Below are 13245 nucleotides of genomic sequence, written 5' to 3'. Positions count from 1 at the left end.
CACACCTTCATCCTTTTACCCCTGAGGAGCACGCAGGTTGTCTCTGTCTCTTGGCTGTTAGGAATAATGCAGGAGTCGGAATGTAGATAAGTCTTTGATACCCTGTTTGCACTTCCTTTGGATATACACCCAGAAGGAGGATAGATGGAGCGTATGGTGGTTTCACCTTTAATGTTTTGAGGAGCCTTTATGTTTTCCATAGTGGCCAGACCAATTTACATTCCCCCCGACAGTGCACGAGATTTGGGAACCCCTCTACAACTGTGCTTCATATACAAAAAAAGCTTTTTCTCTCTAATATTCCATTGCCCCAATGAGAGGATCTGATCACCTCACGTTCTTCTTCCCCCCTTCACGTCCCCTCTGAGGGACGTGACACATCTAAGGACACATCTAAGGTTTGCAAACCTAATAAGGTAGAAAAATAACCGATTCCAGGCCTGCCCTACTCCCTACACCTCCCGTCCTGCAGAGACTGGGCCAGGGGCTCCTTCTCCACTGATGGTCACATTTCAAAGTGATGGTTCCAAGGTTCTTCAAAAGATGATCCAAAGCTGTAAAACCTCCAAGAGGCTTCTTAGAAGATTTACATCTCAAAGAGTGTAGGGAAAGGACTCAGGATTACAAGTTTATTCAAGATGTGGGGAACATTAAGGGCCACTTGGTCATATTTATTGCCTTAAAATAACCAGAAATCTCACCTGAGAAGATAATGCACCCCTCTTTAGATCCTGCTTACTATGGTCATCTTCATCACCCTAGTTGATAGAAGATATAATTTGCTTTTCAAAATTTTTTTCTGAAGAATGCATTTTTAGTAATGCAATCTCCTATCTTGCTTTCTATAAGAATCTGCATTTTCTCAGCTTAAAAAAAAAACAAACATGGTAATAATGCAGCAAAACAGAATGTCTCTGGCTAAAATGATTAGCAAGGCACCGAACAAAAACATGTGAAGGGATTTAAAATGTTTAGATTTTACTTGAAAACACCTATGCTATAACAGAACTCCCGTAAAATTTTACTAAATATATTCTCTTTCAATTATGTGGACATTTTCCCTTTTAATCCGTGGCTATGGTAAGTTAAAAAAAGAGCTCAAATACTTTTGATGGTTTTAGAAACAGGAAATGAACTTATACATAGAATATTCATACGTTTATTTTTAATTCTATAATTTTGCTTAAAATAAATACCTTACCCTTGTATGTAGATGGAAATACATGGATATTGTTAATGCTCATACTACACACTTTAACTCGACTTCAAGAAAAGCTATAAATTCAAATACATTCCACATTACACGCACCCCCTGAAAATTGCACAGCTCATTGCAATGCTGAGGTAATCAAACTGTACATCAGTTATTTTGTGGGTGTTTTTTTTTTTTTTTTCACATTTCTCTACGTTTGGTTTTAGAATTTTTAAACCTGCCTGGCTAGGGTCTGGGGGAGTGGAAGAAAAGAGGGAAACTCTTCTCTAATGGGCCTGATTCTCTCTTTCCAGACAAAGCTGCTGGCCTTAGGGGAGGTCTTCCCAGCCTGGCACTGCAACAGAATTCCCTATGAATCATCTTGCCTCTTCTATGGAAGACATCAAGTGGATACGTAAGTTTCTCTCTCTCTCTCCTTGACTGGTTTACTCTGAATACTAATGAAGAGTGTGGACATTTGCTTCCCACAGTCACAGTTAAAACCTAAGGCAAAGGCCAGTCTGGCTTGGCCCCTCCCTTCTGCCACAGTGCTTTTGACAGAAGGATCAGATTTGAATCACTGACTCCAACATTCAAGACTGATACTTAAAAAAAAAAAAAAAAAAATTAAAAACAATAATAAGACTGATACTTTATAGTCCAGTTTGTTCTTGGAATCACCATCCAGGTTATTTTTCCCTTAGATTCCATTAAGGACAGAGCTCTAAAAATCTATCCATATGGTAGTTTTTATCTGATGTGCAAATCTTTTTTCTTTGAGGTTTTAAACATGAAGTTTCAAGATAATCTTTTTGTTATATTTTGTTTTAAACTTTTTTTTAATCTGTTGAATGAAATTAAGCATTGGATTTTTATGGAAGAAATTGGAGAAGACATGCAGGGGGAAAATCTCAGTAAGTATAATGCTCAAATGTTTAGACAGGAGATACACCCTTTGGCAAGAAACAGCTTCATTGCAAATAGCTTAAAGCAATGCACTTTTTGTTTTTTTCCATTCAAGGACTGGAAATATGGATTTTTCTTCTTCATAAAAAAATCTTATTGCTCAAACGAGTTTATTTTCTTTCTTATATCTTAAAGTTAATAGAATTACAACTAGGTGATCTTCAAAATTACATGTGTATGTACGTGTGTGTTGTATATTTTTCAAAGGTCTGAGATCTTTGTAGGAGCATAGTAGGGCAAATATTGGTTCCTAACTCGTGCTGGCACACTGCTAGGCAATTGTAGCCAAGGGGATTGTGCAGTTAAAAAGGGAAGTGAGAACTTCAGAATAGTGGAGCCAATGAGATAAAAATAAATTGTAGTGACAGAGACTCTGTGAACAGTATGAGTTCTTACCAAACCAGATACAGGGTATTTGAACCCCTATATGTGACTTGACTCAGTTTAGATCATGGCAAGGTTTGGTGGTAAATGCAGAGGGAGTGGCCAAGGTACAGAAGGAAAGCCAGTTCTGCCTTAATTCAAAGTTCATTTGCTGGAAATTAGCATTTCCCTAACTGAATTTCTCTAATCTTCTATAAATCTACAAAGAGATAATTATGTTTCAGTATTAGCCATTAAGGTATAATTTCAAGCAAAAAAGTAAAACCGTGTTTAAAGTAAAAATACATAACATCTGCTTTGCATTTCATTTAACTGATTCCATGGAATAAAGAATATCATGAGAATGGTCTCTGATGGCAATAAAAGCTAAGTAAGAATGTGTGATGCTTCACATTCAATAAACTGTTTTCCACTTTGAGCTCAAAAAGTAATCACTGCATCTGCCTTTAACAATTTTATCTTCACACAATGAATTAGTAAACGCAATTTATTAGCAATGGATAAATGTCAGTTAAAAAAATTCCAATAGCACACCTAGTGGCCAGGTGCAGGTTTCATTCTCCAATAAAAGGAACCAAGGACGCTTGGAGAAATGGCTGTTTCTAGGATTGGGGGAAGTCATATGCAAGACGACTCTGAAGCATTTGTAGTACCAGAAAGTAAGGAAGTGTCCAAAACCAACCAAACCGAACCAAACCGAACACCCTTGTTAATGGGGTATGTCGACCAACACAGAAGCCAATTGGAAGAGCTTCCAAAGATCTAAGGTGGCACAATTATAGAAAAAAAAAAAAAAAAAAACAAAACAAAAACCAACAAAAAACAAAAATAAAAACACAAAAAAAACAAAGAATTACTATCCTTTAATCTGAAGCATAGCATATTCTTGCATGCAAGGTCAACATCAACAGTGATCCATCAGATTGTCAGTGAGATCACATAATATAATGAAAATGGCACATTACCTCCAAGACTTTCCTCCCCCAAACCTCTACCCCTGAGCAATTACAAGAAAAACAGATAAATCCCAACTGATGGTCATTCTGCAAAATTCCTGACTGTCCTCAAAACTGTCAAGATCACTGAAAACGTGGACAGTCTAAGAAACTGACAGCCAAGAGGAGCTGAAGGAGACATGGGACTAAAGATAATGTAGCATCCTAGATGGGATCCTGGGACAGAAGGAGAATATTGGAGAAAAAGTAAGACGTTTAGTTAATAATAGTGTATTGATGCTGGTTTATTAATTCCCAATGTAAGATCTTAATAACAGAGGAAAATGAACAGGGAGTATATGAGACCTTCATACTAAATTTCTCTGTAAATCGAGAACTGTTCTAAAAAATAAGTTTATTTCAAAAAACCTACAGAACTACTGCATCGCCAGCTCATTTCTATTAAGTACTCAACTATTATCATTTAATTTCATCTTATTTAATTTTCCTATGTGCAAGAGTGATTCATGAACATAGCAAAGATTTCTAAAAATATTATGGAGCTTTGATATTTTAATAAAAGATTTCACTTTAATTAAATTAGAAGGAAACCCTTCTATCCTCTTTTTTTCCCTCCAGGGAGGGAACGTTGTGTCATCTTATTAGCAGGATTTCCCTTAAGGCCCTTTCCCTCTTTGATGGATTTGTTGTAGGCAAGGAACCCTGGAAGACAGGGCTAGCCGAGGGATATTTCATTTATATATACACATACAAATACTTTTTCTTTTCCTTTAAATCAGAAGCTATTAATGATCCATTAGGAAGGAAACTCTCACTTTTTGTGTTTACTTAAAAGACTTGGGTATCTTTTCTGAATAGATTCGAAAAATACTATTAAGAGAAAACCAATACACTGTAATGAAAACCCAAAAAACATTCTCAGTGATACGACATGACCACGTTGAACTGAAACATCAGTAATACAATCAATCATCAAGTACACATATGATAGAAACATAGCATTAGCATCTGTCACTTTCTTGACCCACTGGCTAGACAAGTGTCCCCCTACCCCTCTCCTTTGAGGTCCCTCTATTAGCTACATATGGGACTAGACATGACAGAATTGACGGTGGTACCCCAACATCACCAGTGTTGCAGCATATACATACAGAGTGTTTTCTAGTTGAGAAAGAAAAAAGCAAACCAAAACAAGAGACATATCGAAAGATTCAAGTCAGAAATAACTACTTTAGTGTAAAGCTCAGTTAGATTATAGGTATGGAAGGATATCAGGAAAAACAAAGAAGAAAAGTCACCCTGGGCTCAAGTAACCCCAAAACTCTTTGTGGAGGAAATGGAAAATAATCTCTCTTAGAGAACAAAAAGGACCCAGCTTGCCAAGCTTGCGCGGCCAAGATGAGAACGACCACACAAAATCTAGAAAAAAGTGGTCTCGTCAGCCTCTTTGAAGTGACTCATGCTGTTAGGAAATGAGAAGAAACACCAAAGACAAACAGAAACACACAGAGAGAGTCTTGAAAGCAAGGTGAGGGAAGCTGGTTTTCACCTGGACGTTTTTTGAGTAGGGGGTTAGAGGACAAGGCTGTTAGAGTGGAAAGGATCACTCGTCAGTGTTTGGGATAGAACGAGAGAGAGTGGGGAAGATTCAGAGTGATTCTTCTTCAAGAAGTGGAACCTGGCTACAGCAGGAATGAAAGGTGGGGCCTTTCCCAGGGTGATTCTGAGACAAAGGTGAGAGGAAGGGAAGGAAGCCAGAAAAGAATCAACAATGTGTCTCAGGTTTTCAGCCTGAGGAGCTTGGAGAACTGTCACAAAACTAAGAGAGATTTGTGACCATCCACAGCCTGCTATGGATAGATGGGAGCGGGTAACATTTGGGGACATGTTTACTGGTAGGTGTGATGACTTTGTTCAGAATCAACGGCCACAGACAGGTAAAAACACGGTAATAGGATCTAAGACTCATGAGTTGCCATAAAACCTTAACTGTACCTAACATATAATTATACATGAGGTCAAATAATGAAGGAAAGGAATATGCAGAGTCTTCAAGAACAAGCATATGAGACAGACCGTTCAGCTGGTCTTTTGAAAATCAAGAATATGCAATTACCCACTCAGTGATTTGAGGAAAACACAGTGTCATCCCTCCAAACAATGGGTCACACTGGTCTAGGGTGAGGGTAATCCTGCTATTCATCGTCCAAACAGGGGCCCTTCCAAAAGGAAAAGACGGCACTATTTTTGGCTATTTTTTCATTATACTAGGCATGAACTTGTACTGTTGCTGTGCTTCTAGTAACCACCTCAGCCAGTCTCCTTGACTGGCAAATCCCTGGGACCTTTAGAATGAACGTTTGTTATCCTAAAACACAGTAGCCAACATCTTACTGGGACTAGCCTCCAACTGGCAGCTTCCCTAGAGGCCTGCAGGTCACTGGCTGAACCACACGGAAGAGTGGCCATGGGCCAGGACAGGAGGAAGGACAGGAAGGAATGACACTGGAAGCCAGGGGATGGAGGCAAAAGTGACGGGCAGAGCTGTAAATACAAGGTGTCTCCATTTTAACCCTCTGGGTCCCCTCCCTGGCCCTGCACTGTCTGTGATGCGTTATCTCTGTCACTACTGGGGTGGCTGAGTTTACGGGTCAGCTTGACGGGCTAAGGGAGGCCCAAAGAGCTGATAAAACCTTACTGATGCATGTGTCTGTGAGGCCGTTTCTGGAAGGTGTCAGCAACGGAGTCTGTACACAGTAAAGACGACCCTCCCCGGTGCAGGGGGGCGTCATCCAACCCACTGAGGGCCTGAAAGGGACAGAAAGGGGAAGGCAGGGAAATTCACTCTTTCGGCTCCAGCTGAGACCATCTTCTGCCCCAGAGCCAGAGCTCCTGCTTTTCAAGACTTCGCGTTTGCACTGGAGCTGTGCCCCCACCCCCCCCCCCCCCCCCCCGGCTTCTAGCTTGCAGACCAGACTTCTCGGACTCCACAGTCATGTGAGACGATGCCTCATCATAAAGCCTTCTCTGTGCACGTCTGGACAGGCGCTATGGGCTCCGATTCGAATCCTAGAGAACCCCAGCGGAGCAACTTTATTGCCCATTTGGCCTCACTCTGCCACTTTCTTGCATTTTTAACTATTTCATGTTCTTTTTTTAAAAAAATCAAAATAGCATTCACTGTTATCTGAAGAAAAGATAGGTGGAACTCGACTGCAAATCTGAACCAGGAAAAATGCCCTCTGGACCCGGCCCCACGTGCTCGCTCCTAACTCTGCAGGGACTTGCGGGGCCGCAGCCCGGAGGTGTTTACTGCACGGTGTCAGAGCAGCGACGGCTCCACGGTGGTAGGAAACGCCTGTGCTCCAGTCTTGATATCTGTTCTGAAGCTACAGAGGCGCATTTGCATAATTTAATGCATCCTAACTACGGAGCACTTTTCTTTATCAAAAGAAATGGAAATATGCTGTTGACTTTAGGCTGTAATGTAAAGTACACTTAACAATCATATCAAAATAACTTATTTTCAGTGGGCTCTCTTTGTCAGCCATCGCTCCTGTCATTTTTCCACATCTGACAATGAATATACTGATATCATTTACTCTGATGGGAAAAAAAAAGACCTGTGGCCGTTACAGAAAATTTAGGAAGTCAGAAGATTTTCAAGAAGGAAATAAAAATTAACTATGATCCCATCTCCTTGAAATACCTATTGTTAATAGTCATTCATAACCCCTACTTCAACATACTTTCTGCCGACTCTGTGGAAGCATCATTAAAAAAATTCTGTATGCAAATGTGCCATTTGCTCTGTTACATGTCTAATCATTTTTATGTTACATTCTGTTATTTATCTGCCTATTTGTTGTTGCTACCCCATTGTGTCATGTGGTCTGATACTTTTTCAGGGCATGATGGATAATGGTCTCTTCTGTTTGAAAATGCTGTAACCATTTATATTCCCCCTCCCCCCGACAGTGTCCAACAGTGAGGGTACCCACACACGGTCCTTAGCATACAAAACTCTAAATCTTTGCAAACTTGATTGTAACTTGTATTGTTATTCATGATGTTGAGATATTTTCAGTAAGTCTGATAAGCAACGATGTTTTTTCTCATTCGATCTGAATGCTGATGTCCGTACCCATCTACATCATTTCTCATTTGTAAGAGTTTGTGTGTCACACACTTCTACACCTACTTGACATTAAGATCGCTCACATACTGCTAGAGGGGATTTTTATACAACTGATTTAATGATCCCCCCTTCAACCAGCATATGGTTCCTGAGCACCCACAAAGCAGGAGGAACTGCACACAGTTACGGGGTCCCGTGATGAATGGGATGGACATAATTCATTTCAGAGCTCTCTCCTTTACCGGTGGTTCCATTGCCTTTAAGTACTTAATTCCACATCCTTGTGAATTTGGATGCAAAGCCATTTCCCTTTTATTTTGCATTTTATGAGTTTTAAACAGTGGGATTTTAATTCATGGAATTGCTTACGTGTTTTTGGATGAGCTGAGAGAGTAAAGGGGGAAGAAAATTCATCAGAGATCAGTAACCACAGAAAGCCGCTCTCACCTCTGGGGTGAGAAGGAGGGAAGAGAGGAGGTGGTGTTGCCAGAGCCCAGAAGCTGGAGGGCGGAGAGGCTCATGGGGACAAGGCAGGGGCTGGATGTGCAGAGGAGGGCAGCGTCCACGCTGCAGCCTTCTTTTACTTCTCTTTTAACGACTGTACCTAAACGACTTGGGATCTGTTTTGTGTTGCCACGTGATATGCGCGTTAAGCCCCATCTCTAACAAACAGACTTGGGTTTATTTTTAAAGTCCTTGAAGATCACACTCGGACACAGGAAAACCTGACATAGAGCTGATTCAGTAACTGAGAGGCAACTTTGGGGATAAGCCAGGTAATTTCTCAGTGCCTCAGCTTTATCTTCTGTAAAACTAGGAGCTTGGTGAAATCATTTAGAAGGTTATTGTTTAGCTAAATATTTAAATGTATTTTTACTAAGCTTTTAAAATTTTTCATCTCTTACATAATTTGGATTTATAATATTTCTCAGGCTGCTCACAGCAACTATGGCACTACAGGTTGGCACCTTTTAAAATCGAAGTTCTACAAAATTATCTTTCTGTGTGAATGAATATTTTTGCCCTAATTGGTACACTTCTATAATTGTGGCTAGTGCCTAATGAAGTAAGCAAATGCTCATGAGCCACTCTGTGTCATACTTTAAGAGAACAGTACCTATGCATGACTCTCGCAATATTGAGTATGGCAAATGATGGTAGAATTCTGGTGCTCTCAGCAATATTTAAATACATTTGGAACTCCCTTGTTTTTATTCTCCCTAAACTATAGGCAATTGTAACTCCCACTATGCATCTGCTCACCAGCTCTAAGCCCAATTTTACCGATGGCATATCATGTGTGTTGCACATTTTCAATGATCCTGTATGCTCTAGGTGCTATGTGATTCTAATCAGAGTCCAACAGATTAACTGTGTTATGTGTTGACCGGGAGGTTTTTTTTAAAAAAAATTCCCCTTTGCTCTCTAGTAACGTTTGAAAATAAATTTTTCTAAAATCTCTATGCTATGTAAACCATGCAAAGTCTTTAGTCGTTATGAATTACTAGGTGGTGAATTAAGTATTAGACATTGAATTAACACAGGTGTAATATAACCCCAAGAAATTAGCTTTGTCATTTGCATATAAGTTGATCTGAAACATAAAAATAAACACAGTGTGATTCAGAGAAATTTCTGAGAGAATTATTCCCTCTCTTCCTCTCTCTCTCTCTCTCACACACACACACACACACACACACACAAACATTCCTTCTCTTGTAATATACAACAATAGCAACAACATAACTATTCCTTTTTTCAACTTTACACCTTCAATAAGTTTTAAATACCTTTGGTCAAAAAAAATGTTAAAAAAAAGTTTGCAGACAAATAGGCTATGTGGATGGTAATAAAGTCTCTCCCTCAAGAGGCTCATTAAGTTTTAAGAGACACAATGGTAACTTCACAGTGGAGCCACTCCCCAGGCCGCACCCTAACCAAGTAGTGGATATCAGCTTCAACAGTGAGAAGCCATATTGACATCACGTGCCTGTGGAAAAAACTGATCACTTCTGTGGTATTCTGGCCAAAAATATATAACTCAACCAAATTATGAGAAAACATCAGACAGACCCAAAGTGAGAGACATTCTATAAGATAAGTGATCAGTAATCTTCAAAACTGTCAAGTTCATAGAAGACAAGGAAAGACAGAGGACAAGCCACAAATTGGAAGGGACCGAGGAGAAGTGATGGTTTACTGTCACATTGGAACCTTGATGGAACCCTGGAACTGAAAAGTGATGCAGGAAAATGGGAGAAATCTCAGAATTTAGGTAATAATAATGTGTCAACATGAACATTTTGATAACTGCACTGTGGGTGTGTAAGATGTTAACACGTTGACATTCCCAAAGCTGATGCTGTCACGCATGGGCGTCAGGCTTGAAGGTGATGGTTTTTCTGGTTGGTCTCTCTCTAGTGGGCTGATCATCTCATGTTTTCCATCTCCTGCTTCACCAAGGCTCAGCCTTACCCTGTCTCTCCCTGCTAGACCCTGACTGAATCATTGGCTTCATTCTTACAGAGTGTACAAGACTCCTGGTCATTATGGGAAAGAAAGAGATGCAGATATGTATAGAAATATTCTATTAGGTGAGACTAGGAAATAAAAGAACTTGTCTTTTGAGGTCCCCTAAAAAAAGGTGGTATAGGTGGGATTTGAATTTCTTTTATCTGACACCAAAACCAGGACTTCAGACTACTTCTGTTCTCACTGACAGATGGCAGCATAATTAATACAGAATAAACTTCAGTCAACTAAAGACATATTGGACAAAGTAAATCATGTAGCTTTTAGGTGGTACTATTATATCATTGGGCAAAATGAAAGATCTCCCTTCAAATAGAAGTTCAACTCCATTAAACAAACATTACCAGAGACATCAAGGTTACTGACCTAACGGCATTAAGGCATATTGAGTTTTCTCCGGAAAGTACGGTGGAATTACACTGACCTACCCTGGGGCTGACCTCATTAGGCTACAGTCCAGACCCTTAACTCTCCACTCACACCTACGCTCTCTGCTCCCAGTTCATCATTTAAGTTCTACAGAAGAGCTATAAGAAATACACCTTTGAGTATAAATTCCTTGAGAGAAAATGGTAAAAGACTTCGATATCCATTAGATCTTAAGGAGGATATATGGTATTGCTTGTAGGTGTAGAAAAAATTAATTTCCACATCAGCTTTTAGCATACATCATGTAAATGAAATTGGTTTGAATTTCCTATTTTTTATGCTTTCACACTGTTGGTCCATTGACTTTCTGTGTCTAACACAAAGAAGAAACTGGCCACTCTTAAGTTTCAGATGCTTTAAAATGATCTCAAGGAACGCTCCCCCCCCCCCCCATTTTGTTTAGGAGGAACTCCAGGTGCAGAACTATTCGACTCTTCAAGATCACACTGGGAATAGGTGGGCAGGTGCACACTCACTGTGTCATCTCTATGGCATGTATAAAGGCTTATAGAAACAACCGAGAGGTCCCAGGATCTAGGTGCCCATCAGTGGCCTCGGTGTGGACTATGAGAATATAGTAGATCCCATGTAAGCAGGATTCTGGAGTAACAGCTGTTCCACGATTAAAGAACACTACCATCCTCTATTCTCTGTTTCCATGTGTATTAATGTTGACAACATGATGATTCCTTTGTTTCTTAATATTTCAGCTTAACTCCAGACAATGTGCAGGGCTATATAATTCAAATTACCCTTGACCCTTGAACAACGCAGGTTTGAACTGCATGGGTCCATTTATGTGCAGATTTTTTTTTGATACATACAGTACTGTAAATGCATTTCTCTTCACTTTGCTTTTCTTATTAACAGGTTTTTCTCCAGGTTACTTTATTGTAACAACACAGCATATAATATATATAATATGCATAACGCAACATACAAAATACGTGTTAACCGTTGACGTTATCAGTAAGGCTTCTGGTCAACAGGAGGCTATTAGTACATTGTAGTTAAGTTTTGGGGGAGTCAAAAGCCATTTGTGAATTTTCCGCTGCACGAGGGTCAGTGCCTCTAACCCCCACGTTGTTCAAGGGTCAGGTGCACTGAGCTGGTATGTTAACAGAGGAGGCGGAACCAGATTCTAAGCACCACAGCCTACTGAGCACACGCCCCCTCCCAAAGGGGAGAAAAGAATCAGGCATAGATGTGGAGAATCTCCAAGTCAGTGAAGAGTAGTTCATGTTGAAAGTGTTCTTTTTACTTACTTATGGAGAGTGTGGTTCAGAATGTCTGGAGCTGCATTTGAGATATGCATGCCCTCATTCACATGAAGCTTACCTGAATACCATGAATTCAACAGTTCCCTAATATCATTTAAAGTAGAGTAGGAATGCCTGGGTGGCTCAGTCAGATAACATTCCAATCTTGATTTCGGCTCAGGTCATTATCTCAGGGTCACAAGATCCAGCCCCTGGTCTGGCTCTGTGCTTGGCGTGGAGTCTGCTTTTCTCTCTCCCTCTGCTCCCCCTCCCCCACTATCTCAAATAAATACATAAAATCCTTAAAAAAAATAGAGTATTCTGTTCTCTGCTATGTTATCCCAGGGCACCTAAATGCCATGACTCTGGCAGAGTGCTTGAACCAGAAACATTTATGAACCTCAGGTGCTAACAGAGGCCCCTGACATGAGTGTGTAATAGATGTTTGCCAGATTGCACTGCATTAGAGCCATCTCCACACTCCAAAGTTCACAGAAATATCCCAGATTGGGAAACCAAATCATTACAGTGAGGGAAACCTAGTAAAAACCACACCCAATGAGAAACAAAGCATGTGTGCTTAAAATGATTTCCTTTACAAAGATAAATCACCAATTTCCCCAAAGTCAAATGTTACCATTCCAAATATTTACCAAAGTGGAACTTGAAAATTTTAACACTAACAGAATTTTAAAAAGAAAACCTCTTCCTAAGTATATTGCAGATCCTCACCTAAGTGTTCGTTAATATTACACTCTGGAAAAGAATTCTTTTATGGAAATAGCTCTCAGTAGTGTACTGTTTATATAGCACTTAGTAAAAAAAAGTTCTCAGGGACACTTCAGCTCCTTGGTAGGTGTCTGTTATTGGTCAGAGTGATTTTCTTTGCTCTAGCTCAAAAGGAGGGGTGCTCCCATTATCCCTAAATTATCAACAGGGTGCCCAGCTACACCTGAACCTACCCATCTGGCAAAGGACAGAATGGTCTCAGAAGTGCCATTTACCCATTTCGCAGCCGGTTTCTATGACCCCGAAACATATCCATCCCTCCTGAAATTCAGAGTCCCCACTCCACTACACCTTCTTTCCTTTCAGCTGATTTTCTCTGATTCTTCCTTTGTGTCCTTTGATCATAACGATTCCTCCGTTTCTGGTCTCACTGCTGATTCCCTGCAAATCAGTCCATCCTGCCCTCACTATAAAACCTTATTATGTTGGCTGTTCTCCAGGCTCAACGAGAATCTTGATTTTTGCCCAGGTTTTGAAATGCACTAGCCATTGTCTTCCTTTCACTCAATGCCCAGCACCAGACATTCTTTACTTCTCCATCAAAATCCATCCTGCATCCCAATGTCCAATAGAGAATCTTCATCCTATTGGTTGTTGACC

General features: G+C 40.2%; 1 protein-coding gene across 1 annotated transcript in view; it reads right to left on the bottom strand.

Moving 5' to 3' along the window:
• Positions 1-13245, bottom strand: part of CSMD1 (CUB and Sushi multiple domains 1) — a 1580412-nt gene that overhangs the window by 1313805 nt on the left and 253362 nt on the right. The gene's annotated exons all lie outside the window — the stretch shown is intronic.

This window comes from Ursus maritimus, unplaced genomic scaffold (genome assembly GCF_017311325.1).
Source record: "Ursus maritimus isolate PB19 unplaced genomic scaffold, ASM1731132v1 scaffold_28, whole genome shotgun sequence".
NCBI classification, from domain to species: domain Eukaryota; kingdom Metazoa; phylum Chordata; class Mammalia; order Carnivora; family Ursidae; genus Ursus; species Ursus maritimus.
Note: the sequence above shows the minus strand (reverse complement) of the source record. Positions and strands in the feature narration are given on the sequence as shown.